The sequence below is a fragment of the Falco punctatus genome (genome assembly GCF_963210335.1).
Source record: "Falco punctatus genome assembly, chromosome: 5".
Taxonomy (NCBI): domain Eukaryota; kingdom Metazoa; phylum Chordata; class Aves; order Falconiformes; family Falconidae; genus Falco; species Falco punctatus.
Window position 1 is genome coordinate 69,183,195 of NC_137584.1, and position 26,314 is coordinate 69,209,508.

A 26,314-nucleotide genomic window follows, 5' to 3' on the forward strand; every position below is an offset into this window, starting at 1 on the left:
AGTCTAATGCTTTGGGTAGTGCATTGTAAACACAGTTTCCTACCCACAGAATTAATTAAGCTTTTATCCAATGATGTTGCATGTAAAATACATTAAAAGCCTTGAGTAAAGGTCAGAGTATGAATTTCCTGCTATTATGTGAAGTTTTTAATTACCAAGATACAACCATGGTCCCTCTTGGGCACTGTCTATCCCAATGAAATTTAGCATTCCTACTGTCTGTAACAGGATTGATTAAGTAATATTTACCCCTTTGGAGTCCATAAAATCATTCTGATAACACAGCTTCCTGACCAAATTCTCTTTTCTTCTCAAAGCAAGATTTGTGGAGTAGACCATTGCGGATTGGACTTTCTGGATCTCAACAGATTTTAACCTGAAGTATATTTAGCTTTAATCTGGTGTGTACCTCTGCATGTTGCACAGAAGCAGAATTGCAATCTGCAGAACAAAGAATCATCTTATAAGACCATATAGAACTGTAAATAGAAAAAGGAGGAAAGATGAATCTTAAATTTGGACAGTGGCCATGAAGTCTAACAATAACCATATGATTTGTGTTCTCTCATTCAAGATACCCACAAATAACTTGGACCATTGGAGCCAAATCCTTGAAAGAACTGGACTAAGAGCACTGTTAGTCTCCAGTTTAATCTTTACTGGAGAATCAGGGTCTGTAGATAAATTATATTTTTATTAAAACATATTTATTCTTAGTTTTCATTTAAAAATAATACCAAATTTTAATCTAAACTGTCTCTTAATTAGTCTAAAGTAATAAAAAGTTCAAAACCAGAGATGTAAAATTCATCTCGGTTAAGTTTTCTCAAAATCAGACCAACTGACCACTGATCTTCCATTTTTTCTATGTATTTCTATGAAATGCTTTGATAGTCTTCTGTAACAGTCTTCTATGACTTTGAGATTTCTTGGAATGCTTACCAGATTTGGTTATAATTTTTAAATTTTGCACTGATGAATTTAAAACAAAGTGTATCTTTACAAGGTAGGAAAGAGCGTAACAAAACAATGGAGTAAATTTCAGGATATTTGAACTAGTATTGAATGTAACAGGTGTTATTACATTTTTCTTTCTAAATGCCAGATCAGATAGGATTCTGGATTGCAAAGATGTCACCTCTGTCTCAGTTTTTGCTTCTACTCAGAGTGTAATAAATTATCAGTTTACTAAAGAAAATCAAAATAGATACATAAAAATGGAAGAAGTGTTACATTTCAGGGAAATATGATCCTTTCTGTGTTTTTGAAGTTTCTGATCTAGTTCCCAGGAAATGGATTTTTTTCATTGCAAATTATGGTCTGCATTTGACAAAAAAAATTGATCAAAATCCAAAATCAACACTTCAAGAGTTGTAATCTCAGCTAGTAAATAACTAAAATTATCTTGAATTTCCAAGTCTGTTCCTCTGCATAGCTTGCTTATTAAGAGGGGTGGGGAACAGAGACACCAGGGCTTATGAATAAATTCTTAGATTGTATGGTGTTATCATATTTTAGCAGCATTATATCATCCTTCTTTCTTTTCCTCCCCAGTGATATGCTGATTAAAAAAACATATGACATAATGTTATTGTAGGCACTAAGATCAAAATACTACAATATGAAAAACAAAGGTCAATAAAGTTTTCTAACATAAACCTTGTTAAGATTTGAAAGCAGAAAAAATGGACCAAAATGTGCAGGGCACAGTATTACATTTGGCCAAATCACATTTAAAAAGCAGAAAATTCATTTTTTAAAATGTTACAATTTTTTTAAATGTCATTTATTTTCATCTATTAGTTCTGCTGATTTGGTTGGGGTTTTTTCCTTGTATTTTGGATGAAGAAACCAAATAATCTAATTTCACTATCCCATTTCTCATATGGGGCATAACATTTTGAACTTTGTGAAAGGCTCAACTTAAAATGCATTTTTTTAAAGATAAATTTTGAAATCTTTATACTTTTCTCTCTCTAATCAATTTCAGTAATGTTTCTTAAAATTGTCAATAAAGAGGATGACCTTAGGAAAATAGTGAGAAGTGATTACTTGTGATAAGATCACCAAAGCTGCTTTCTAAATTAATGTTTTCAAGCACTTCTCAAAGGTAATTAGACACCTCCAGATGATAATAGGTTCAGGAAAGAATTTATGTGGAAATTTAAAAAGAAAAAAACAACATCAAAACTAGGAGCTGTTTAGCTGTGACTCAAGGTATGGAAAACATATTACAAATCAGCCTGTAAGTGCTTCAGTTCCTGTTGAAAACAAATAAATGTGTGAACAGTAGCCAAAGAGTAATTTTCTTAGCTGATCCAAGTTATTCTATGCTGGGAGGAGTTTTGTATTTGAAAATAAGGTTTTGTCCTGCGCAGAAATAGAAAAAGAAAGCTTTTTTTGTCTTTTTTTTTCCCTCAGCTGACACATTCAGAAAATGTATGCTTACAAGCAAGAAAAAGAACCAGTAAAAATTACCTAAACTAAATATTGAATCGGTATTCCAACCAAAAGTATGGTCATTTTTAACTAGAAGCATGATGAAACACTTGCAGGTGGGGTGGGGGTGGGGGGGTGGGGGGTGGGGGTGGGGTGGAGGGGGGTATGTGTATATGAGGCAGAGGGAAGCTTATGGGTGAAATATTCATACACAGATTCTGAATGATTACATTATTACATTCTGAAAAAGCCTCCCAAGGAAAATACCGTGGCCATCATTTGATCCTGACTGAAATAAGGGTATACAGAGCTCATCTCTGTTCAAAAGCAAACTGTGCTAGATGACTATGTAGGTGGGTTTTGCAATTAATTTCAGCTCTTTTATAAACTCTGGTATATTGGCTAGCAACCCAACTATTTTTATTTCAAACACATGAGGACTTATTAATCCATCCAATATCTTTGTATAAACACCATTTCCCAAAGATGTGTACAATAGAAATGTAATCATTTATATAATATCATATAAACCCCCTTACTTTTCATGCTGTGAAGATGGTAAATATTAAAGACAATTTTAAACTTGGAATTGCAGTGGATAATGTTCTATCTTGCACAATACCAAAGGTCAAAATCTTTTTGGAGTACTTGAAGATAAAAAACTTGTGGTAATTTCAGTTGAGTGTCCAATGCGGATAAAACAGGTGTTTTGACTTCCCTACTCACTTGAAGCCTAGAAAGTACAAACTTTCCTTGAGGTTTTAGGCCACCTACTAAAACTCTGTCTTGCTATTGCTGTAGTTTTAATAGTCTGCTGTGGTTTAACCATGGTAGGCAACTCAGTCCCACGCAGCTGCTCGGTCATTTCCCCACAGCAGGATGGGGGAGATAATCACAAGGGTAAAAGGGAGAAAACTCATGTGTTGAGATAAAGACAGTTTAATAGGTAAAGCAATAGCTGAGGACACAAGCAAGAAAAATAAGGAATTAATTCACTGTTTCCCTTTGGCATGCAGATGTTTACCCATCTCTAGGAAAGCAGGGTTTCATCACGTGTAATGGTTACTTGGGAAGACAAACGCCATCACACTGAACATCTGCCCCTGCTCCCCTGCCCCTTCCTCCAACTTCTATTGCTAAGCACAGTTTCATACGGTATATGACATCTCTGGTTAGCTGGGGTCAGCTGTCCCAGCTGTTTCCCCTCCCAACACCTGTGCATCCCCAGCCTATTCACTGGTGAGGCAGCATGAGAAGCAGAAAAGGTCTTAATGTTTTGCAAGCACTGTACAGCAATAGCTAAAACATCAGTGTGTTACCACTCTTTTCATCACAAATCCAAAACATGGCTTCATATTAGCATCTATGAAGAAAATTAACTCTATCACAGCCAAAACTAGCACATAGCCTTACAAAAAGCTGTCTACTTCCCACCCACACTCATCCTCTTTTTAGTAGCAGTGACCTTGACATAGATTTCTGTTTCCTCATAGTTAGGAAGAGGGAAGGGTAAAATAGAGAAAAGTTGAAACATCATGTGGAGCCACTTCTTGTTGCCTCAGTGAAAAGCTCAGTACTTCACGTAAAGTGTGAAATATCAACATGAGATTTTTGTGGTTGTATAGGCAGGGAATTATTTTCATTGTGAAACAATGCTAGTGCTTTGATGTGGTTTTGATGGTCTCAAATTTTTGACAGTACAGGATTTGTAGCTAGAGATGAAGGTTTTCACCAGCTGTTGTATATGAGAAATTAGCCACATTTTCAGACACCCAAACAGTTCTTCATATCAGAAATAGAAGAAGCAGATTTCAAAGCTTTATAAATCATAAAAAATTGTTTAGAGCATGTTTAATTATGCAGTGGTCCATCTCTGAAAGGAAACACAGCTGAAACAGAGAACTAGAGTAGGTGTCAGTAGGGGAAAAGTGAAAAAAAGGTGGTAAGGTATAGCATTTGTTGTTTTGGAGTCTGATGCTTCCACTTCATACCTGGAGTCTGTCTATTTATACAATATGTCCAATGAAAATGCATTGTCTTTATCTATAAAGATAATTTTATATATATATATTATATATATATATATATATATAAAATATATATATTTTATCTATTAAAAAAAAACTCTTCTGGAAGGTGAGTCTTGTATTCAGATTTCATTATAAGATCAATTTTCTTACTCATTATACTCCTTACAACCCCAAACGTGTAAAAAGTAAGCATTACATCCTTTACTTCTTTTGTAAAAGCAATAATCCAAAATTTCTGTTTTGCAATTGATGTTTGTGCTTTTCTACTTATAAGAATTAAGAGAAAGAAAAAACATCAGCTACACAACAAAGCAGCTACTTTTACATCTCTAGTCTTAAACGCAAAGCTCTTACCAGATCTCGATTTCTTTCTAATAGACATAGGATTATGTTACATTCCTCTTAATGATTTTAGTAACTTTCATGTGCATGTACTGCTTAGTAGATGAAATTGCAGAGGCATTGGCTCATTTTGTTAAAAGGTGATGAAAAATTCTCCTTGTATTGGATCAAAACTATGTATAGTGACACTTCCATATGGATTTAAGTTTCTTTGCATTACTTGTGAAAAGTTAATAATGGTGATGATACTGAAGATGTGATCACTACAGCCAGCTCCTCACAGGCAGCCTACAGTTCGAGTCTTGAATATCTATCAGAAGTGTTCATGTAGCCCAGTGTGAAAGGGAGATATCACCTTGATCTGGGACTGTTTTGCCTAGAGAAGAGAAGGCTCTGGGGGGGATCTCATCAGTGTATATGAATATCTGAAGTGGGCGTGAAAAAAGGATTTGTCTGGCCTGAAAAGGGCCAGGCTCTTTTCAGTCATGCTCAGTAACAGTACAAGAAGAAGCAGGCACTAAGTGAAACACAGGAAGTTCTGTCTAAATATCAGGAAAAACTTTTTTTTTTTTACTGTCAGGGTAACTGAGCACTGGAACAGGTTGCCCAGGGAGGTTATGCGAGTCTGCATCCTTGGAGTTATTTAAAAGCTACCTGGATATGGTCCTGGGCAACTGGCTGTTGGTGGCCCTGCATGATGATGGGGGTTGGACCAGATGACCTCCAGAGGTCCCTTCCAATCTCAGCCATCCTGTGATTATGTGATCCTGTGAGACTCCGTGAAAACTGAAGTATTTCAAACAAAGGTAAGAAATTGCAAAGTTTGACAAAGAAATGCCTACATTTGCAGCACTTAGTAAAAAATAATGTAACAGTATAAAGTGATATTAACAGAGAAAAAAAAGCAAAAAAGTTGTTCCAAAATACTACCAAGATTCTTTTGCTGCATTCTGCTAGAAATTGTAAGAGTAATGCAAAAAAGTTATGATACACTGCTATTGTAATACTCATGGCAATATGTCAGTATTGAATAAAAAAATTCTGAAACCACAGCTTGACAGAATAAAGTATTTTCCTTAACTTAAAATGACTTTGTTTCACAAACATTGTTTTGATTTCAAACTAGTTGCCACCCTAGCTTTAAATAACTTACACCAAATGATAGTGGCAGAAAGAAAAAATATTTTGTTCTATATTTAATGATAAGCCATAATGCACATGTTTTAAGTTATAGTGGAATATCAATTATCATGAACTTGAACAGAGGGTAGTAGTATATATTTGACATAACCTTTGCTGAGAAATGGTATACAGTTCCAGTATTTGTGGTTTGTTGGTGGATTTTTTGTTTGTTTGGATGTTTTTTTCCCCCACCTGGCACTGTTTTATAGACATTCAAAATATTTTATGGAGAGTAATTGTATTTTGATCAGCTCCTCCATGAATAAGGAAGAAGGCTTTTCCTGAAAAACAGGAGATAATATTTCTATATTATTGAAATATAAGGTTGCATTTGAAGTATTGTATTGCATCCAAACACAAGCTGATAATTCAGTTCAAGGCTTTTTCATCCTCATGTGTCAAAGGCTTTACAATGTCCAGAAAAAAGTAAGTAAAAGAGGATAACAAAACTATTAAAATCTTTTCTTTAAATTTTAGCAGATTAAGGGTCACTTAACCAACCAGTCCATGTTTTCTCCTTATTTTGCCACATGGTTGCAAGAAAATCTCTGCCTTTTCCCATTCCCCTTGAAATTTCCTGTTCCTCTTCATTTGTTACTGCTTTTATTTTCAGGTGTTTTAATAAGAAAATAAACTTTAAATTTTTATACTTTATTTCTTCTAATAAATTTTAAACATAGTGAATTTTGATCAAATTTGATCAAAAAGAGAAAAGTATAGTAATTTCAAAAGTTCTTAGATTTTATTATATCAGGAAAATGTTGACTAAGTAGACAAGAGCGACCTTTTTTACTGTATTCACAGAAATAAAGGCTAAGCATTACATCAAACCACAATAAACACCAGAAAGTATGAATAGTAGAGCATCATTACAGATGTCCAAACCACAGGAAAAGCCTAATCAATGGTTGCACTGTACATGTTAGGAGTGTTTCCAGTCCCAAGCACAGATTCAAAGTTTCTTAGGGTATCTAAACAAGGAAACTGCATGGTTTTAATTTTGCTACCAACAAAACCTATTTGCTTTTCTCAGAGTTCAACATTAGCATGTGATACTGGAACAGTCTTTTAGCTTTGCTGATCTTAAATACACATTTTCTTTTCCACTCTGTTAGTCAACATGTTAAACTTCAAACAAGTAGCTGAAAAACTGAAAAAAAAACCAAAGCAAAACAGAATCGACTTTTCAGTACTGAATAATGTATCCACTTTAATTTTGGCAGCTAACTTTTCTTTTGAGAACTCTATTTTGTGTTTACATTTTTCACAGCTTCTCCAAAATTATTTACTGTAAACCTTACTGATCACACTCTTCACAGCATTTCTTTTTGGCCATCAAATGGAGAAACATGATCTGTTAGAGCAAGAATTATGTCATATGAACTCCATATTGCTTATTTTCCTAAGTTTTCAATTCCCCATATATATTTTGAAGGACAGAAGGATATATTTTGATGCCAAAACGGCAAAGAGTAACGGCTCAGATACGAATTTTGTCTTTAAGCAGCAAAGGTATTTATCTCGTGCAACACTGGGGGGCTAGACGATTCACACCGGACAAACAAGCTCCGAAGTTTTCAGTGAAAAGTTAGGCAATTTATACAGTTTCCCTGAGATGTTACAACATCTTCACATACATATTCATTTGATTTTGACACCTAATCATTCTATTCATGATAGGTGGGATCTAGGTGGAGTAAACCTTTCAACTTTCTTTGTTCAGCGATTTTCTGACTCATGGTCTCCTTATCTCCTTCAGGTGCCCAGCTTATCTTTTCTAATTATTCAGAGTACATTACTTTAACATTGTCAATGGTACATTACTTTAAAATTGTCAGTGGAGCCTTTTCTTATTCAGAGTACTTTTCTTATTCAGAGTACATTCCTTTAAAATCGGTCAGTTGAACCTTTTCTAATTATTCAGAGTACATTCCTTTCTCAACACAAACAGAGCATCACTCAGAGCATTGTACCAAACTCATCCTGACCAATCTTTTTAAGACCTTGTTCTGTTTCAATTTAATTGCTGGTTAGCAAGATATAAGGAAAATTAAACTTCTGCAGCATTGCCGGCTTATAGCTCTCCAATCTTTCAAAACTGTTGAAAACATAGAGAGGAAAATACACAAAGTGTAAAATTCTAATGTGTAATTGATATAACATTAATTGAGAATGGCTTCATAGACCCTGAACTTCATAATACTGTAAATCAGGAAAAGATCTTAATTGGTGTTATTTCATTATCAGTGATGTCACATACCAAATAAAAATTAAAAAGCTTAAAGTTGGGTTCTGTTTTTTTCACCAAAGCTGTTATAAGTGAAGTTGATTATAAAGTTTATTCTGATAAAATACTCATAGAATGTAAAAAAATAGTATTCTAGGGTTAAACTCAGTCTTTCTTAGGACATGTTATTAAAAAAATAACTTGATTTTTGAATTATAAAATTATGCAGCTATGCTTTTTAAAGGAGAAGACACTTTCTAGTATGGCCACATAGAAACTGTCAGTGAGTAATGACTGAATTCTCACAAACACATTTCTTTAACATACAGTCAGATTAAAATGGAGTGAGAAACAATTAAAAAAAAACACAAGGAACTGTGAATCACTGTCTTAAAATCTATGTTAGAGGACTAGAATATGTTAGCAATAATTTAAGGCACTATATGATGTTATTTGTAATTTGTGTATGCAACATTTATAAAACAAGTCATGATCTGAAATGACAAGTTCCCAGATGGTGTAGCAGAACATATTGACCAGCCAGATGAATAGAAATGGGTTTGGAGCATGTAAGAAGAGATTTAATAAGAATTCTTATTATAAATGGTGTTGAAGGGATTCGTATGAATCAGGCCTTATAATTGGCCGTATAAGAATAGATACTATTCTCACCCTCTTCTCTGTGAACAAAACACAAAATAACCTTGAGTAGTCCTTTCTCATAACACTACTATGATTCATGATGCTGTCTCACTGCGGTCTGTTATATAGCCTAAGTGTTTAGCTCCTGGAATTAAAAAACATTGAATGATCTTCAGAGCCTCATGAATAACAGAAGAACACGGAAGACCTGACTATAAGTAGAGACTCTTCACAGACACACAATAGAAAAATTCTGCTTTAGACCTATCCAAATGAATTGTTGCTTCTATCATTAAATTGTATGGGAAGTTATGACAGAAACAAATGTATTGACATGAAAAGACACATTCTGGCAAAATAAAATCAGAACAGTATTCTGACTTTGGAGATGGGAAGCAGTGGAATACAGTTCTTTATGGAAAATCTTTTCAGAAACCTCCAAAGAAATATGAGTATAGCCATTGATTAAGTACATGGCTGTTGAAACAATAACTTTGCAAAAGCAGAAGTATAAAATATTTAACAAAGATTAGAATTATAAAGCATGACAGCTCCACTCAAACCTGAGAAATAATGTCTGTCACACAGAATAGAAACATAATAGCTCTGTATTTATTGGGACTGTCAAAGCAGTCAGTTTGACCTTTTTTTCCAGGGAAAAGTGTAGAAACCTTATGGTCGAAGGTATTCCTGAATCAAACAAAAGAATAATGCTCAAAACAGATTTTTTTTTATGTAGAAAGTGATCATTTAGATCTTTCTGAAACTGTATACATTAAATTTCTTTTATGGCAGATGATGAAAAGCAGGTAATGGCATACTTAAAAATCCCCAATATACATACAAATGTCAGTAGCAAAAAGGGATTAATTTTGTAATGTAAATTGAAAATTATAAAACAGTTTACCTGTTAAGAAAAAAGTGTAAAAAAGTGAAGTAAAATGTTATTGTTTAAGTAGCAGGTGACTGCACACTCTGGAAATGTTATTGTGGTGAAGGCAGTTAAAAAGGTAACTCTTAACAACACTAGTTTGAAAAAAACAGATTGTTCTAAATACTTTACAGCATTTCAGTGAATTGAGAAAGTGGTAGGTGCAGTATGAATAAACCATTCAAATCTTTGGAAATTTACTTTTTTGATTAATTTAAATTGGTTTAGTTATATGCCACTTCTATGAATATTTATGCTTTAGATTATGATAAGTGACCGAATGAATAAAAGATAATTAAATAAATAAATAAAAGAGTAGCTAGAAGCCAAATTGCTTTCAAAGGAGAATTTCAGTGCCTGCTCTAGCTGAAATGAAGAAATATAGATCAAAGACCACAAAGACATAACCAGACAGGTCTGAGTCATGTTCAGTCTGTATTCACCAGGGATCGGTCATGATTACAGTTTTAATCATAGCACTTTTCAGCTAAAAGATAGATGAGGTTACAATTTTTCACTCATGCAGACTTGTGCAGACATTTCTTTGAATACTTTCACACTTACAAATTTTGAAGCAGAATTTAGCTCTTGTAATCAAAGCAACAGAATCAAGAACATAGTGACAAATTTTAAACATATGACAGTGTGCTACTGCCCTAGAGTAATTCCCATAAAAGTGGTCAACCCATAAAATTAATAACTGAAAATTCCAAGGAAAAAAACATGTCCATGAATGTTAACAAGAACAAAGAGTATCTTTTTAGGATGGGAATGTTAGGAACTAAATCCCCAAACCAGGTATTGCTAAAAAAACAAACCACCATGAATGAATTTGTTTTCCTTATAGCAGCCTAGATATTGAAAAATAAATAATTCAGCAGTAGCAAATAAAGAAGAGAGAGAAGAAACTCATTTCTGTGTAGGCTCTATATTGAGAGAAAATCCAACAAGGTATAATTGTTATATGCTGGGTATTAACACACTCACAAAATAAGTGTCACTGGACTACCCAGCTTGGCAGATATAGCAACTCTGCTAAAAATACTTCTGAGGAAACACTCTTGTAAATCAGAACTTTCTTTTCTGCTTATTCATTTTCAGGATTCAATGAAGTCTCTGAAGTCTTGAGAGCAAATCTTTCTGAGCATTTTTCTCCCTGGAGCTATTGTATGCTCATATTCAAATCTTAGTTGAGCTACGGTATATTCCTCCTAAGGTCCAAGTTTATTCTTTTCAGAAGGGGCGGGACTGTTGATAACAACAGACTGCTGGCAAGTATGTGATCTATCTGCAAGAAAGAATATTGCAAGCTCACAGAGGTATGAAATGCAGTGAACACATTCTTCCTGAATGCCCCTGTATCAGTCTATCTATAGACAGAATATAATATTTCTTTGCTTTACTCCAAGGCTTAATCAGTCAGATTTAACTACCTTTGGATTTTCACCATTATTAATGTAGCTATTGTGAGAAGTGTTTGAGGGAAGAATTTTCAGGAACATTCACCTTTTATTTCAGGAAAAAAAGACAGTTTTTTCCAACTTAGCCTTTATAAACAAGGATATTATAATTTTCTTTTCATTCTGGGGAACCCCAAAACGTGTAACCTTTGTTAGGTTATATAAACATGTGGATAGAAAAAATAATTTAACTGTCACTAAAAGAAACTGCAGCATAAAAATTGGAAGTAATTGAACATTGAGAAAGGGAGCAGTCTTTGTAAAATTAAGGTAAGTGTAAAAGCTACCTAACAGTACTGCTTACTTAAGAGTACCTCTAACAGTACCTATACCTTAGATATATATATGTGGGTGTATATATATGTGCATGCATGTCTGTATGTGTGCAGCTGAATGTGTTCCAGGAGCATGCACAAAGTGCTTCAACAGAAGATGGGTAGTCAGACCACAGGACACACCAGAGGGAGTCTAAAGGAACCCCTGCCTCCTGAATTACAGTGGCATGCCTATCAGGTCCACAGCACCTGACTTTAACACATGCTTGTGTTACATTACTGACCAAAGTGCAAATTTAGACAAGACCCTTGAGGACCATGAGAGTCTAGCTGGTGTGGAAGAAATGAATTAGGAACAGAGGAAGAGGAAAGGAAAATACAGAGGTGAGAATGGGGGATAAAGCAGGTTCTATATTGCTGCTTTCTAGCAAAGATTGTATTTCTAGTGATGGATGATATAATCTCTTAATGCTGATGTTTGTTGATTTTGGTAGTTTTGTAAGCCTGTGGAATAATAAAAGATTTTCAGGTAAAAGGATTCTACCAGGCCAGTTCCTAATTAACTGATGTTCTGTTTTCTCTGATGGATCAAAAAGTTTCATCCCTTTACATCAGACTAAGCACATGCATGTGTAGGGTCAAAGCTTTTTTCCTGAAGATAACCACAATTTTATCTGGGAGGTCAGCAACTACATGTGATAGTTTTTTTAGTTGCTGGGATTTTATGTGTTGGAAGCATAATTCACTTTCTAGTTCTATTTGCAGTCCAAAGTATGCATTTGCAATGAAAGCTGTGTTTATGACAACACTGGCAGCAAAACTCGCATTTTTCAAAAATGCTTGAGCTATAAATATCATTAACCAATTAGTTTTGTAACTTTTCTGGAATATATAAAAAAAAAAATAAAAGTAGTAATTAAAATAATTTGTTCAAATAAATATTAAACTTTTTTTTTTTTTTTAAGGAATACAGTGCAAAAAATTGGTGAAACTGCACTTTTTTGTAAAGAAAATCTTTTTTCAGTCTAACCCACTTTTATTTCATATTGAGAAAGAAAAGAAGCATGTGCCTGGAAGCATGTGTCTGGTCTTAAGCCAAAGTTCTCTGTGCTGTATTCCTTGAATTTGTCCTGCAGCAGTCTGGGAGTAAGGTAATGAACACACAATAAAACTTCTCATTTTTCATTTACAAAGTTAAAGTGTATGTCTGTGTGTCCAAAACTCCTTCCAACTTTGAAAATATTTTTACTACTAGTGGTTGCCATGGGTTAAGTAAAGAAAATAGCTCAAAGCGTAAGCTACATCTAAAAGAGGATTGTACCATACCTTTATAACAATGGTTTTTAGTGTTTTTTTCTGAGATGTGATGTCTCCACATGGTCTTTAAGGAAGAGGGTCTATTCAGTTTTTACAAGGATTAATTGATTTTATAAAATAACATAATCAAGTAAAGTAAAAAAAAAAAAACCAAACCAACCAAACAAACAAACAAAAACCACCAAAAAAACCATACCAAATAATATGTTTCCAAAAAAGATAAAAAAGATGTTTCCAAAAAAGGAACTATTTTCCCACTGGTTTTGTTTTTTCCCCATCCATTTTTAGAAAAGAGGTTGTTCACAGGAGAAATTAACTTAAGTGTCTAAAGCATTAGCTAAACTTAAGCTAAACTTTAGCGATCTCCAAGTCAATATATTTTTCCAGTTTTTGAGAAAATTATCAGTTTACTGCAATAATTTATGTTAAGGCATTTAAGAACTGAAAATGTTAGCGGTAGCAGCTGCTTTATGCCCTTTTTGTTATTATTCTCTTTTGAAGTCCAAGAACACTGGAGAGAACTAGAAAGCTGTCCAGCATATATATTTCATATATGGTAACACCTAGAAAGCGTTGGAATCATTACTTTTTGCATAAGATAGCTGATTCAAAAAATGTGCTTTCCATCTTGTGCTGGACATATTTTTCAATCTTATAATGTTTCTTTATTAGCCAGGGTGACAAAGGGTTCATATGAAGCAGATAGGTTTGAGACAGACTGGTTTATTTATACAGAGTAATGATATTCTTGCATGGGGTATTTCTTCATTAGATGCTTTCTCAAGATCATTCCTAAAAAGAAAACTGAATGCCAATTTTGGTTTTACATCAGTTCTTACCACTATAGTTAATATTATGTTGGTGAATTTTGTGTAGTTTACTGTACATGTATTTCATCAGAGAAGTTTTAAGCATAAATATCAAAATTTTCAGAGCTCTCTGATGAATAAGATGACTCTGAGTACTCTCTCAAGGAACAATGGAAGTTGTATAACTTATACAGTTTCTGAATATTAAAATGTTAATCTAGTGGTTTTGGAGGATAAATTAATAGAATATTCTACAAATTGGCAAGACCTGCAGTTATAATTTTGGATGCTAATGTTACCATGGAAGAGTAAAAGCAAACTTTAAGAATAAATGTGAATCAACTTAAAGTTGTTCACTGACAGTGATCAGCCAAAATTAAAAAAAAAAAAGGTGTAATACATTCTGGTACAGTGGTTCTGCATGTAGGAGCAAGAAATAGTCTAAAATAAATAGCTACCTTTTCTGGCATTAGAATATTTATAAACTATTAACTTTTAAAGAATATTCCCTAAGTATATGCTTCTACCAGGAAAAGCATTCAAAAAATTTCTATAAAATATCTAAAGCAGAGCTTTATTGACTTGGTCCATATTTTGTAGTTTAAACTACTACTATAAGAATATATTTAACTAGTACAGCTGAGGGATTGAGCTAAGGCATAATAATGGGCCTTCAGATAAGGGAACTCTTTGCTGTCAAAAAACAGCAAAAGAAAACCCAGAACTATACCCACAACAGAATATAAATTAACTTGAATGAAATATGCCACTTTTAAAAAAATAATTAGGGATGTAAAACTATTTTGTCATAATTATACCAAACTATTTTACTTGGTAAACTACTATGTTGCTGATATTATTACAGTTAAGAAGACATTTATCTTGCCAAGTTTCAGAATTCCAAAAACCAATGCTCTAAATCCATGTTAATCTCCATCAGGACAGCCAACTTCTTTGTTTTAAATGCCCATTTTAAGGAGTGGTGATTAACTCTGTGGAGGTGCCATTTTCTTACCATTGACTCTAGAAGTTCATTGCTAAATTTTTATTTTAGTCATTCAGAGCATAAAGAAAGGTGTCCAGTGCAATGTATAGATCCCTTTACCTGCCTGTTCCTGAAGATCCCATAGGAATGGGACAATCACAAGTATTTTTCATGAAAAGTTTTGGTTATGGTGACTGTCCTTTCTCCCTAAAAGCTTCAAAACCTATCACATGTTTTTATGTATTGCATGATAGTTCTGAGGAGTCACAGTTGTGACCATACAGACTAAGTGTACTGTTAATGCAAGTCAAACCAGTGAAAGAGCAGCAGAGATTTTATCTATTCCTTAGAATCAGAAAAAGGTATGCAGCTTGCTCACCTGGGAAATCACGTGTCTGTGACAGAAGCTGCTGGGTCAGGGACCTTCAAGGATCTGAAGATTCTACACAGTATGGTGAGGTTATTTTAGGGATGGTTGGTCACTTTAAGTGACTGGTTAGTAACTTGATAACTGACAATCATTTGGATGAGACAAAGCAGGAAATTTTTAAATAAAAAAAAAAATTAGATTTTAAAAAAATTAAAAAGTAAAGCACCAAATGGGGTGTAATAACAGATACAGTATATATTATCTTTTAGTAATTCCCTACTTGCTTGGACTTCCTGGATTATATGGAAATGTTTTACTATGTCCAAAGGGTATGACTGGCTATCTGCAAGTATGCAAGCAAACAAAGGTGATCAGTTTACTGAATTGTCCTAGATTTTGATTGCTCTGTCTTTTTCCTAAAAACAATGTTTGTTTAAAAGCCTCCCAATTACTTAACTAGGAATTCTAGAAGAAAGGAGGAACCACACCCCCACCCCCCACCCCCCATATTTTTTAAAGCTACATTAACACATCAGTGCTGTCTATTTAGAACAACTCCACAGCTTTCTGCATTTATTTGATCTCTGTCCTTGATACTGATACACACTGGATTACCAATATTTGACAAGATCTATATACCATACACATTTTTTTCATTTTTCTTCAATAAAATAAACACTGAAAGTTCTACAGTGGGTAACACAGTCCATATATTAAAACTTTAGTTCTTACAACATAATTTTGAATGTATGCACTAGCATATTATTGTTTGCATGTGCATGCTTTCATGTGTATATATGCAAGACAAGGTAAGTGGAATAGTGAAAATATATTTTCTTATAAAATGGAAATAACTTTTCCTTAAAGTGTATTAACAGAAGTGGAAGTATTGTTTTTCAGACCAAATGGACTTTCTGGAATGTATTCTATGGATTGCCTTAGTGTGCCCATGATACTTTTCTTTTAGGTATTCTTGTTATGATGTGATTCATATGCTTGGTTTGGAAGTGTCTATGTACTCTAAGCAAAACGGACACCTGAAAATAATGAAAAAATGAAAAAAGATAAAATTATTTTTAAAAATATCACCTGAAAAATATTTTAAGATTTATTTCTTAGTGAAAGAAAATATAGGAAGTGTATTTCCTATATATATAGAAGTATGATGAAGTTTTCTACCTCCAAGAACTATTCCCTTCAAGGCACAAAGTGACTTAACTTTACAGTCCTTACTGTAAATATTACATGTGAAGAACTGTGATAAAATCAGACATTATTGGCTAGATATTAAATGTAAAATACGCTTTACTTCAGTATGGATAAAGTCTGTATTAATATTGCCCTGGTCTCAGCTGGGATAGAGTTGATTTTCTCCTCACTAGCTGGGGCAGTGCTATGTTTCGGATTTGGTGTGAGAACAATGTTGGCAGCACACCGATGGGTTTGGTTGTTGCTGGGTGATGTTTATATCAAGCCAAGGGCTTTTCAGTTTCTGGGGTCCTGACAACCAGAGGGCTGGAGAAGCACGGGAAGCTGGGAGGGGACACAGCCAGGACAGCTGTCCCAAATAGCCAAAGGGATATTCCATACCATGGGACATCATGCTGAGTACATAAGCTGGGGGAAGAAGAAGGAAGGCGGGGGACATTCGGCATGACGGTGTTTGTCTTCCCAAGTAACTGTTACACAGGACACAGCCCGGCTTTCCTGGCCATGGCTGAGCACCTGCCTGCCCATGGGAAGTGGTGAATGAATTCCTTGTTTTGCTTTGTTTGTGTGTGCAGCTTTTGCTTTACCTATTAAACTGTCTTGATCTCAACCCATGTGTTTTCTCACTTTTACTCTTCTGATCCTCTACCCCACCCCAATGTGGGGGGAGTGAGTGAGTGGCTGCGTGGGGCTTAGTCACCAGCTGGGGTTAAATCATGAGAAATACTCATTTTTGCTTCTTATTAAATTACCATAGCAACACTGCTAGATATTTGAGCTCCTTTTCTAGCATTTTTACTGAAGGACATAAGAGTGGCAGGTAGTGTAGGTAGTGCAGATAGTGCAAGACAGTAACAAGAAATGCTAGACTATCAGAACATGTTAAGGTAGATCAAATGAATCACACAGGTTATTGCTCATATTTCTATGGTGTTCTGTCACTTAAGATGGTCAAGATCAAATCTAATGATGACTGCAGAAAGCACATAAAACTACTAATAAAGAGCTTTTATGCAAAAAATATTATATATTTCATTTATAATACGACCAGATATGAATTTACAAAATAAATAGTTAAGCAGATATACTCGAGTAGTAGTTAATTTAATGTTGAAAATATTTATGCATCTGTCTCCCTTTAATAAAGATGAGTGGTGATAAAGGATGCTGAAGATGTATCTTTCTGAGAGAAGCAATGGTGAAAATTTGGAAATATGCTGTCTGACATCTTGCTAAAAAGTGAGAGTCATTATACCTTCTTGCACTTTGTATATCGTGCAATGTATTCGTCTTTACCTAGAGAAATGGCACTCCTTGCTAACTTGAAGACCTTTATCATTATCCAAAAATAGTGAATGCTATTCTCCAGTCCTTGCTTAAACACTAAGAATGGCAGATGTGAATAACAGTAACATGTTTAAACATATTAAAACTCTTATGTACTGATCTGAAAAATAAAAATAAGAAGCAGTTTCAGGACTGTATTTCGAAAATTTTATGTAATAATTCAAGAAATATAATGAAAACCACTTTTCAAGGAAGTAGTGAATGAATTTTAGTTCTATTTTTAGTCATCTTCTTGTTTGCTAGGCATTACATTTCAACCTAATACCTGGAAATCAGATTTAGATGGTGTTTACTTTAAATAATAACATGACAGAGACCACTGTATGCAAGTTACAGCATTAAAAGAAGACTGGAATTTGTCAGTGAAATGGCAAATCATCAAAGAAAACAGATGTATATCCAGCCCCAAAACTCCCCACTACTACAGCAGTCTTTAGGAAACTTGGAGGAGAATGATCTTAATTGCTGTTGTGTGTATTTTTGGGTATTCTGCCTGAGATCTAAGAAGTCATATTAACTGTCTTTTCAATGGTTATTTATTTCTTAATCTTAGTCTGCAGTCTAAGAAAGATTAAGAGAGAATTAAAAGACCTCGCTCAGAATAACTATAATAGTGTTTGTCAAAAGGCACATTCAGGTCCCTTTGCTAGGCCAGAAAAACAAAGTGTAGATGTATGAGATGGGGAACACTATGAAAGTGCCTCAAAAGTGATTACAGGTCTAGAAAATATGATAAAGAGAAAAAAGATGGAAATATTCAATGCTATATAGCTTGGGGACAAACATCATAACCAAAGACATAAGAAGTGGGTGCAAAGGCAAGGGAAATAATTATTCTTCACATCCATAGAACAAGAAATGTAACTGGCAGAAAAATTAATTTAAGATCCATTTTTTGGAAAAAAAAAAAAGGTAATGATGACAATATTTAAACATTTTAAGGAGGCTGCAGAGGTGTCACTAGTTTATCACTAGTTTATAAACAATTTAGACAATTTTTTTTCAGTTTCCCTATGAACAAGGTATATCAGAATGTTTAGAGGACAGGAATTAAACAAGCTCAGGAGGTAAATTCCAGCTCCACTTACTTTCAGCCTCCAAATCTGGGCCATCTGGGCCTCTCACATTCTGGTGACATAGTTATCAATGTGATACTTGTAATTTTGTATTTTTCATTTTTTCCCCCCATTATTTCTGACTAAAACAAAGCAAAACAAAATTTGGGTGGGTTTTTTTTCACTCCTAAAACAGCATAAGAAAATTTGAAATCTCAGTTTAATGTCACTTGAAAACCATTTCCCACTTAAGCTCCAGTGAAAATCAAATTCTTTGCTTTCATTAAAATGGTATTTCCTGTTAGCTTGTGGAGATATGTAGAAACCATTTAAAACAAAATCTGTCCCAGTCTATATGCAACTGAAAAAACAGCTCCAAGAAATGCAAATTGCAAGTTATTCTAACAGAAAGCTGCTACTATGCATAATAAGCTTCCTCCATACCTCAGCTTATGGTCCTATGGGGAGCTACTACTGCTATGCTGTGATCAGTATTTGGGAGCGGTTTGACTGCCCTTTCCACAATTAAAGGGAAAGAGGAAATATTCTTGCCTTTGAGAAGCACTCAGATTGTGTCCAGGATTCTGCATCTCTACTTGAAGGTTAGCATTTCAATAAAAGGCACCTGTAAATCACTCTAGAAAAATTATGTAATGATTGTGTAATATTTGAGGTGGGCAATACAGTTGTAGGTTGCAAGTGAGGAAACAGAGGAAGTTAGAGGCTTCTCAGTGTAGAGGCTTCTCAGTGGGAAAATACAGTATGTCCCTTTCCTGTGAAGCTAGTAGAGAAGGAATGCAAAGGCTCCGAGTCTGGAATTTGGGTAGAAAAGAGGTCTTGTAGCCTTAACTTACATAGCATAGAGATCTTATTAAACAGAGGAAAAGGTACTGCCTTTGGAAGTTTTTCAGCTAAAAATATCTAACCATGTTGATTTCTCCAGTGGCTCAAAGAATATAAAATACTACAGTTTATTACCTGGAAAGAGACCAGATATATATTGAAGATGTGTCAGGATTAGCATTTTATGTAGGTTTTTAATCAAAACATTACCACATCCAACTCAGTGACACAGCACTTTTAAGAGAAAGAGGCAGGCACTATATACTTCATCTCTACTCTACTTTTAGTGCAGTAGGAGTCCTAGCTGATACAGCATTAAAAAATAATGTGCACAGGTTTTAGAACTTATCAGGACTAATTGAGTTAAGTATTAAGAATCTGGATTGTCAGTATCTTCAAATAACTAGTTATCTTGAAATAATTTTAATTCAATTTTTTTTCCATTTTCAGTATGCAATACACAGTGCTTAGTTTTTTCTTTCTACATCAACAGTTATTTTTCTTCCCTTTGATTTGTTCCTGTTGATCAGCAATCTCCTACAAAACTGTGTCTTAGAGACAGCATTTCTGATATGTAGTGTTAGTGCATCTATTCCTAGATGGATGCGAGACCTTAAACCTTAATAAGAAAGGTGAAAGAAGGATTAAGGAACCTGAAATTAAGGGATATTGACATTCTGGTCTATTTTGTACATCTCCAATACATGAAATTATACCAAATAGCCAATATTAAAAAAAAAAAAAAAATTGTCAGTGCAAATTGCACGCCACCTCATTATTTTTAATAATTTATAATGTAACATTGAAGTGCAGTATCTGTTTTTTGTTTTGGACCAATCATATGTTCAGATTGATGTAAATTCATGTACTGAGTCAATGTTATTCTAGTAATCTGTTTACAATCATTTGCCATGTGTGTGAGAGTTTCTGCAGTGTAAAGAAAACAGCAAATCCTCCTTAAATGAACAACTTAATTTCCTCACCAGTTTTCATTAGGAAAAAAATTCAACCAAAATAATAATTGCACATCAAATTATAATAAAATAACTAATAGCATTTTTACATAGTTATTCCCACCTAAAAAAAAAAAAAAAAAAAAAAAAAAGGGGGTGTGTGTCAAAAAATCCCCAACCTCAAAGCTTTAAAAAAAGGTCTAAACTATTTTCTGCCCATAACTAACATACATATATTACAGGAATCTGCACAGTAGTTACCATTCTACCTGAAAAAACATGTTCATATTTAGTTCTTTGGAACATATCCACGTGTTCCTGAATTGTAACCATAAATATTCAGGCAAGATTCATCAGGGAATTTTGTTTCAAAATGTTACTAGGCTAGAAGCTGTCATGTAAATTATGGCTTTGTTATCAGTGGTGGCATGCATGTCAACACTCATCAACAACAAGAAAAAAAAAGCAAAACCCAACCCCAAAAAAATTCCCACAACAAAAAAAACCCAAACAGCAAAATCTCTCAAGTCCCATAGAAGATACAAGAACAGCACAGTTCCCTATTTTCCGATGAAGCTAACACTACCCAGCTGTTCTCATTTAAAATTAATGTAATACTGTGAAATGATTCACTGAGAATTACCTGTGGACACAAGGCAATGGAACTGCAAATCTTTACAAGCAGGAAATGGAAACCAAAAATATTTTTTCATACCATTTAAATCATTCATGATGCATCTTCATCCAAAGATAGATCAAACAGTTCCTTAATACACACTTCTTTACAATTTTTCGTTTGTAGGCAATGATATACAGGGCAGGGGGAGGGGGAGGAGGACAGTAAAAAGAAAGGTCTAGTTTGTTATAAGTTGTTCCTCACAGCATTATATCATTCAGATCTCTGAGAGAATGTTATTATAGGCTGCAAGTAAGTGTAAAGCTTTTATATATATAGTTTTCCTTGTGTCAAATGAATATATTTTGTGTGAAAAATCCTTCAAGTCATCTCAGACTGCCATCTTAGTAGTAGAATGACAGGAAAAAAAAGATATTAAAAAAAAAACAAAAACCAAACCCCCAAAAAACCAAAAAAAAAGAACAAAACCTTTCTGAGTACATTGCTTTAGTAATAAATCTTTTCAATCAGTTTGTAATGCACTGGATACTCACACATACCACCTCAGGAACTATGCCGGTCAAAAATCCACTATCCTTTAAAACTGCAATATTAGTTCTTACAATATTGATGTAGTTTATACAAGACATTCTTACTGAATTGTAGTATGTGTTGTTATTCAGCTATCTCAATTATTTCTGGAATACAAAATCCACTGTTAATTATTTGTGGGGTTGCAATTTTACTTTTTTAATAGTGTCTCAGCAATAATATTTCAGACAGGGAAATCTTCCTGCACATATCACAGAAGAAAATCAGGCTGACCACATACATCAAGCAGTTGTAAATTAGAAGTACACATATTCAAGATTATAACTTTCATTCTTGAAAAAACATGTTAAGCAAAATCTAAAAAGCGATAAATTTGCATAAAATATATTGACTTCATTACACAGAATGTAAATATTCAAATGCATATTTAGGGAATTTAAAGAGTTATGACTGAATGATAGTAGGAAGCCAAGCTGATAAGTGTGATCAATACTTATGAATATAAATGCATAGTGTATGTCTGTGTCAGTAATTAACATTTATATACAATAGTATGGTCACACAGATTAATGCAGACATCTCAAATAACAGAGAAAGCAGAAGTTTTAGATACATACAATCCATTGGTTATGGACTGGAAATACAAACATCCAATTGTCATTCACAGAGGCACCAATAGGATAGGGAGCACATCACACATTTCTGTAAGATGAAGATAAGTGCATAAGCCACAGTGATGGAGATAAGCCTCTTTTATTTCTGGAGGGCTTGCTTTCAGTGCAAAAAAGGTATTGAGAAGCAGTTTGCTGAAAGATAAAGCATAATTAGATAAAAAAGCAGAAAAATAACCACTACTTTGATGCAATTTATAATTTAACTGAATTCAAACAGAAGATCTCATTTCAGAAGCGATGTACTGCACAATAATTCCCCTTATTTAAACAATGCTATTCTGATTAACTCACTTGTTTTCATAACATCAGCAAAAATTAGGAGTTAATTACTCTGAATTTACAAGGTAATTAATGTATCCACATTATGCAATAACTCAGAAAAATACTGAAAAATTTATTAGTTTGAATATTGGAATTAAGAACAGTAGGTGTACATTTTCCATTTCCTGATGCCTTAAGAGAATGTTATGGTAAGCCTGTAATAATGTTTTCCTATCAATTGATTAAAATCATATTTTGTATCCAATTCTACCCTCAGTTAACCCACTGATGAAGAACTTCTTAACCTTGTTGCTGCAGGATCAGGGAATGGAAATATCTGTATGCAGTTGAGGCCCTAAGCCATAAATCTTAGTGAGACTAAAGAGGATTAGATATCTAAGTACCTTCTGTGATGTGTTGTGAGGATACAGATCTTGTCTACTCTGAGAAAAGGAGCATGGTACAAAGATTTGAGTTACAAGACACAGTACTAGGCAGATGTGTCAGCTCATCTAGCTGAACTATCATGGCACTGAATAAAAATTAGCAAGTCCCTCCTGCAGTCTGTAGGATCAAGATGGACAGACTTTGAAAAGAAGCAAAAAAGTTGACATAGAAATATGGAAAGATGTATTCTGGGAAACTAGACAGTCCTGCATCTTCTGGGAAAGGAGTGGGACAGGTGCTTATCCTGTCATTCGTGCCTCCTGTGCTCTAGGACATGAGGACAGCCTACTCCGCTGAGAAGGGATTAATAGCAATACTTTACATGGAAGGCAAGTAAGGACAAGAGGGCCCTTGATCAACAAAAGCCTACTGTGTCACACATTTCTCATTACCTGAAAGAAAGAATCTCAAACAAACCACAGACCAACTGTGGCATTACTTTGAAATGCAGTGATGTACCAAAACAGATCCAGCATTGTTTATTTAAATTAAAATTTGTACTTATTTCATACATTAAAAGCCTTTAGTTTGAGATGATTGCTGTGACAGTGAAGCCTAAACTTTTTAGAGTGTATTATATTTCATTTAAAAGACAAAAATATGAAGTAGAACATATCTGCTGCCAAAGCTTTAAGGAAATCAGACTACTGAACTAGCAAAAGTCACTGGCTATGCAGACAGCAGCAGTCTGTTGAAGTGCTAAACCACATCTTACAGTATCTACTCCTTCTGCAGGTGCAGAGAGAACATTTTATTTATTCTAAGTTATCTGGTGCATCAATTTAATGACAAGTTTGCTCAAAATTGAGGAACCAAATGGGAATGAAAAAGGAGAGCAATTTTCAGGCTATACATACAGACTAAGAGTGTAATGACAATATATACCAGTCCTAAAATCTTTGAGGATAAAGTAACCAGAACAGTTAAGTTAGTTTGCTAACTACATGTAACAATATTTTTTTCCTAAATAAATATCTTACATGTAAAAAAATGTTCTGGTAGATTATTTTTCCTGTATTGTGTACAACTATTACAGTTTTATTTTAAGGTACTTTTACTGCATTCATTAAAAAAAAATCCAGTCCTCTAAATACAAGCCTTCTCTGGACTATGGTCTAGCACAGATTACAGATATTGTTTGGCTTGAACCATCCAGACAGCTGTGAAGACACATAAGAAAACAAAAGAAGGGATATAGATCTCTCTTAGATCAAGAGATCTTGAGCCTTGTGCCCTGTATTCTTGTGCTGAAAAATCCAACCAACCATATATATATATATATATATATATAAAAGTATTTATAACTCTGGATGCATAATGGAATAGAAAATATAAAATTTTGATGTACAATCTATCTTAGTGTTCCTTCTTGTGATTTTTATTCAAATAAATAAACAGCAGTAAAGATAAAGGTAAGACCTTTCTTGGTTTCACTCATACTGTGTGTCATCCTGTGCTCCCTAGTTTTGATATCTGGTCTAATATTTTGGACCAGGGATAGACATCCTTGATGTGGGGGGCATTGGGACCACGCGTTCAGTCATTCCTCTTGATACGACTGTCTATGATCAATGAGTCTTGAAGCCAGGCAACATGGGTCAACATGACTGATTCCTGGATTTTTTTGAGACCTGCAATTTTCTGACATCCCTGGAAACGAACTACTTCAAAATGCCTGGGCTGTACAACTGGATGAATACAGAGCCACACAGATAGATCCAGGGTGCTGAGACCTGTCATAGAAAAGATTTCCCATACCCACAAAATTCAACACTATCTTATATGTGATGAGTTTAGATATACAGTTAAATATAATTCGGGCTGCAGTCACACTTAAAATGTAGTTTACATGCTCAGGAAGGTCTGTATTTCTTTTCTTCTAAATTGTAAAGAAGATGAATTGTCTTTCGCCATGGAAATCACAAAATATTCTATTTTATCTCCCATTAGTAGTCTAAATATACTACAAGGAAGACTGAAACCAGCTGTATTTCCACTAAGTTCTTTAATCATGGAAGACAGCCATCTGCCCCTCAAACTTATTTTTCCTTGCATATTTCAAGAACTTCCTATTCATTTTCTCTTCAGTTTTTTCTCAGCTTCGTTACTTAGTTTCAAAAATACAACTTTTTTTTTTTCCCCCAGGTACAAAATGGTTGTTGCTTTTAAGTAATACTGAAAATTCACTATCGTTGCTTTACTTAAGGCCCTGGCAAAGATCCCACTGAATAACAGTGATTGGATAAGATTGATTTCAAGAGTTTGTAAAAATTGCAACATTTATGTATCAAGAATTTTACAAGATATTTTGCGGCCTTGTTCTGCTACCATTGAAGTCTGTGGCAGTTTTTCTGAGTACATTAATGAGATCCCAGAATGTTCTAAGTTTAAGGAAAAGCAAGCTGAGAAAGAGAGAGAGAGATGAAACCTGTTTAGAGGAGTAGAAAAATCATAGTGCAAACATGACAACAACACCACTACTACTACTATTACTATTACTACTACTACTAATAATAATAATAAAGAGAACCACTAGAAATAACATGTGCAAAGAAAATGGCTTGAAGATTAATAGAAGCAAATAGCTGGGGTTTTTCCCCAAGTCTTTTTAAGAGGCATAAGTTACTGATGGAATTTGTATGGCTTCTAAAAAATAAAGTTAATAATTTATTGAAATGTGAATCAGCTGACACAAAAATGTCATATAATTTTTATTAGTAGTAGTATTAGGCAAGGAAGAAAAGTTCCATATTCCAGAAAAACCCATATATTTCACAGGAAGAAAAAATATATAGATGGTTGAAATGAAGATCAAACCAGGATGAATGGTTTCACCCTCTGAAAGCTGCCAAAATGCCCAAGCCAAATGGAGCGTTAATCTGAAATGAGCAAAAAAAAAAAAAAAAAAAAAAAAAGGGCAACGGTTAATAGTATATACAAAAACTTCCTGAAAGCTGGAAAAATAATGTGAGTAGAGAAAGTTAAATGTTGTCACAGTATGTAAAAAGTGATTTAATGTGGCTCTAGTAAAATAGTCTCGGAAGACCAGTAACATTCACTGCAGTATACTGAATATAAACTTGAATCAGGTACAGCCTGAAAACACCAAGAGAGCTTTGACATTAATTAAGGGTATTTAACATTAATCTTTAATATAGAAGTCTAGTAAACTGAGGGTAGGAAAGAGGTTATTTTATTTAGATACCAAAAAGAATAGGTGAGATAAAAGCTACTAATATCTCTTAGAGTATCTTGTTTTAGAGAAAGTTTTGCTATGATAGAACACCAAAGACCAGTAAATAAAGTTGATTTGTGAAAGGGTCAATAAAAGAGAAATACAGTGAACCT

The 26,314-nt window shown here is 34.1% G+C and overlaps 1 long non-coding RNA gene across 1 annotated transcript; it reads left to right on the forward strand.

Moving 5' to 3' along the window:
- On the forward strand, positions 1 to 25,887 carry LOC308064474. The gene is made up of 2 exons (XR_013928398.1): positions 1 to 11,766; positions 11,829 to 25,887. It is a non-coding gene; the product is annotated as an uncharacterized lncRNA (long non-coding RNA).
- Positions 25,888 to 26,314: the final 427 nt, after the last annotated feature.